A 4,743-nucleotide genomic window follows, 5' to 3' on the forward strand; every position below is an offset into this window, starting at 1 on the left:
ATGATCAAAATAGTTAATAATTGATATTAATATGGACATTTAAACATCTCCAAAGTCTTAACTCTATTCTCATACCGTTTCCTCAACTGTTCATTGTTTGTTTTCTTAATTTGTTGCTTCTTATGCTATTCGAACATCAACCTCCTTATTTCAATTTGTCTAACTAGAATAGCTAATCAACCATTGCTTGCTTAGTCCATTAATCCTCATGGGATTGACACTCACTCATCTGAGTTTATTACTTGGTACACTCCGTTGCACTTTCCGGTAAGTTGTGGTTTTAGAAATTCCGCACCATAAGTCTTGAACAGCAGCGCACTGAAATTTTTTGCTGTTATTCCGCAACTTTGTCAAAATTAGAGAATTTCGTTAGAAATCGACATGCCTAACGCACATGTATAGAACGACATGCCTACTGTACTTGTATAGAATGTTATGTAGTACATTAAAATTAAATTTATTTTTAGAATATTAGATAGATTTTGAACTATGTTATTATTTGTTACCTTTATTATATTGCTTTTGCAAGCATATGTACATTATATATATATATATATATATATATATATATATATATATATATATATATATATATATATATATTATGAAGGGCAAAATTTTTAAAATTTTAAACTAACAATGGTCGAGTACGATAAGAGTGACTTACATTTTGGTGTTTAATAATTTAAAAATATAATTTAATATGATTAGTGGTTGCTTGACTGGATCTTATTTTTAACTTTTTATGTTGATAAAGTGTCTTTAGTTTACTTGATTTATGATGAAATTAGTAACAATGGAATGATATGTTAAGAAATATGAAATTAAATATAATTATTTTAGGCTATTTATTGTGATATTAAAATTAACAATATAATTTCAATTTAGTCATGTTATGAAAATGTTGTATAATAATCTATTGAATTAATAAAAATATATGATAACAAATAAGGAACAAGATGAAACTTCAATCACTTGTGTTGATTGCGAAAGTCTTTGAATGATTTTTGGGGTAAACATCCATTTAACTTTGATAGAGAAGCCTCAAATCCAAAAGCAATGGCTATTGGGTGCATTGTTTTGGCTTTTGAAAATCTAACCGGGCTGGCTAGTAGAACCAGTTCAACTACGAATCAAAGCTTAATTTAGTTCGGTCACATATAAAAATTGAAAAAAAAAATTGGACTTAAACGGTAAAAATCGACCAAAAACTAGTGAACAGAAAAGAATTGAAAACCGGCCGATTTTCAGCTTTTTTTTTTTACGAAAAAAATCAAACTTCATCCTTTACCATTTATAAGAGAAGAAAAAACAATCCAAACAAAATATTGAAGAAGAGAAAAATACCAGTGGAAAGTTCCACATAGGGATGGCAAAAAAATCTAAATCTGCGAGTATTTATAGGGATTATTCTTGACGAGGAGAAAAATGAAGATTCGCTAACAACCTGTTTGGAATGCATCTGATTCGAAGTTATAGATGAATTGAATTCTATTCCTTGCTTTGGAATAGAAAAAAAACATGAAGTTGAATTCCGGTGAGAATTTCAATTCTCATTTTACCCCCATTTACAAATCAGACCTACTTTGGTCTGATTTCAAAATCAATTCTCACTTAAATCTCACTTAACTGTGCAATATCAAAAATACCCATGTCCAAATTATAATATTCCATAATCCCTTTTCAACCATGGCAGCCTCTCTCTCCCTCCAACTTCACTCGTTTCCTCCAAATCCCACCTCACCTTCGCCATCCTCCAACACCAAAATCACCTTCCAACTCTTCAACTTCAAACCACCACTCCCAAAGAAACCCACCACACAACAGAGCCGTCCCAAATCCCCACCACCAAGAACTACCGCCATCACTATCACCACCACTACAAGAAGCTAAAACATTTCAAAGAGAAAGATGCATTTCCATCCACCTTACCCATCCACACAAAAAATCCACGCTCCATCTACAAAGACATCAAACGATTCGCGCGCCAAGACAAACTCAAAGAAGCACTTACCATTCTCGATTACGTTGACCAACAGGGAATCCCTGTTAATGCCACCACTTTCTCCGCTCTCATCGCCGCCTGCATTCGCACTAAGTCGCTACAACACGGTTTCGAAAACAACGAGTTTTTGCGAACGAAGCTTGTTCAGATGTACACCTCTTGCGGCGCTTTGGAAGAAGCCAATCAAATCTTTAACGAGTTACTCTGTAACAGTGTGTACCCATGGAATGCGTTGTTAAGAGGGTCTATGATTGCGGGTAAAAAACACTACCTTGATGTGCTTAAAGCTTATACTGAGATGAGGGCATTGGGTGTTTAGTTGAATGTGTATACTTTCACCACTGTGATTAAGAGTTTCACCGGTGCACCTGCCCTTTTCCAGGGCCTCAAGGCTCATGGGTTGTTGATCAAGAATTGTTTGGTTGATAGTTCAATTATTAGGACAAGTTTGATTGATTTATACTTCAAGTGTGGGAGGATCAATCTTGCGCGCCGCGTGTTTGACGAAATTCCCAACAGGGATGTTGTGGTTTGGGGAGCAATGGTGGCGGGTTTTGTGCATAATAGGCTGCAGAGGAGGCGTTGGAATATGTGAGGTGGTTGGTGGACGGCATCTAGTTCTTCCTCTTGAAGATCTTATGGAGTGCTTGAGCTACTCTATGTCTTTTCCTTGCCTTTGTTGCTCATCCCTCATGGCCTTTTGGTCCTCTCTGATTTCATTGAGGATAATGGAGTGCTCTTGGTGCTCCATCCTTAGTTGCCCCATGTTAGAAGTCAAATCTCCTAAGGAAGTGTTGAGTTGCTCCCAATAGTTGTGTGGAGGGAAATGCATCCCTTGAGGCATCTCAGGAATCTCTTGATGAGGGACTTCCTCATGCTCTTGTTGAGGTCCATGAGTGGGCTCTCTTATTTGCTCCATCCTCTTTTTAGTGATGGGCTTGTCCTCATCAATGAGGATGTCTTTCTCTATGACAATTCCAGCTGAATTGCATAGGTTACAGATGAGATGAGGGAAGGTTAACCTTGCCAAAGTAGAGGGCTTGTCCACCACCTTGTAGAGTTCTAGAGGTATTGGTGCACGAATTGTGAATCACACTTTTCACAACGCGTACCACTAACCAGCAAGTGCACTGGGTCGTCCAAGTAATACCTCACGTGAGTAAGGGTCGAATCCCACGGAGATTGTTGGTTTGAAGCAATCTATGGTTATCTTGTAAATCTTAGTCAGGAAGTCAATTATGTTTATCAGTTGAATTGTGAATAACCAAGAGAACATAAATTAAAGATTACTTGTTGTGCAGTAATGGAGAATATGTTGGGGTTTTGGAGATGCTTTGTCTTCTGAATCTCTACTGTCCTCTGTCTTCTGATTCACGCACGCACGCCCTCCTATGGCAAGCTGTGTGTTGGTGGATCACCGTTGTCAATGGCTACCTTCCGTCCTCCCAGTGAAAACTACGCTCACGCGCTCTGTCACAGCACGGCTAATCACCGGTTGGTTCTCGATCCGGTTGGAATAGGATTTACTATCCTTTTGCGTCTGTCACTAATGCCCAGCCTTCAAGAGTTTGAAGCTCGTCATAGTCATTCAATCCTTGAATCCTACTCGGAATACCACAGACAAGGTTTAGACTTTCCGGATTCTCATGAATGCTGCCATCAGTTCTAGCTTATACCACGGAGATTCTGATTAAGGAATCTAAGAGATACTCATTCAATCGTATATAGAACGGAGGTGGTTGTCAGGCACACGTTCATGATTTGAGGAAGGTGATGAGTGTCACAGCTCATCACCTCCATCACAGTTAAGCGCGAATGAACATCTTAGATAGGAACAAGCGTGTTTGAATGGAAAACAGAAATACTTGCATTAATTCATCGAGACACAGCAGAGCTCCTCACCCCCAACAATGGGGTTTAGAGACTCATGCCGTCAGAGAATACCAAGTTTAGATCTGAAATGTCATGAGATACAAAATAAGTCTCTAGAAGTTGTTTAAATACTAAACTAGTAGCCTAGGGTTACAAAATATGAGTAGACTATGATGGATGATGCAGAGATCCACTTCTGGGGCCCACTTGGTGTGTGCTGGGCTGAGACTTAAGCAATTCACGTGCAGAGGCCATTTGTGGAGTTGAACGCCAGTTTTTATGCCAGTTTGGGCGTTCAACTCCAGCTTTTGATCCTTTTCTGGCGCTGGACGCCAGAATTGGGCAGAGAACTGGCGTTGAACGCCAGTTTACGTCGTCTATCATTGTGCAAAGTATGGACTATTATATATTGCTGGAAAGTCCTGGATGTCTACTTTCCAACGCAATTGGAAGCATGCCATTTCGAGTTTTGTAGCTCCAGAAAATCCACTTTGAGTGCAAGGAGGTCAGAATCCAACAGCATCAGCAGTCCTTTTTCAGCCTGAATCAGATTTTTGCTCAGCTCCTTCAATTTCAGCCAGAAAAATACCTGAAATTACAGAAAAACACACAACTCATAGTAAAGTCCAGAAATATAAATTTTTCCTAAAAACTAATAAAAATAGACTAAAAACTAACTAAAACATACTCAAAACTATATGAAATTATCCCCAAAAAGCGTATAAAATCCGCTCATCAGGTATGATCTCATGAACTTCTACTTCCTCTCCAATCATGATAATATGGATCATGATAGCCCGGTCTATTGTAACTTCAGACCGGTTACTAGTAGGAATGATAGAGCGTTGGATGAACTCCAACCATCC

General features: G+C 38.5%; 1 pseudogene; it reads left to right on the top strand.

Moving 5' to 3' along the window:
• Positions 1-1,521: 1,521 nt before the first annotated feature.
• On the top strand, positions 1,522-2,623 carry LOC112748601 (pentatricopeptide repeat-containing protein At1g71460, chloroplastic-like; annotated as a pseudogene).
• Positions 2,624-4,743: the final 2,120 nt, after the last annotated feature.

Source organism: Arachis hypogaea, chromosome 15 (genome assembly GCF_003086295.3).
Source record: "Arachis hypogaea cultivar Tifrunner chromosome 15, arahy.Tifrunner.gnm2.J5K5, whole genome shotgun sequence".
Lineage (NCBI taxonomy): Eukaryota > Viridiplantae > Streptophyta > Magnoliopsida > Fabales > Fabaceae > Arachis > Arachis hypogaea.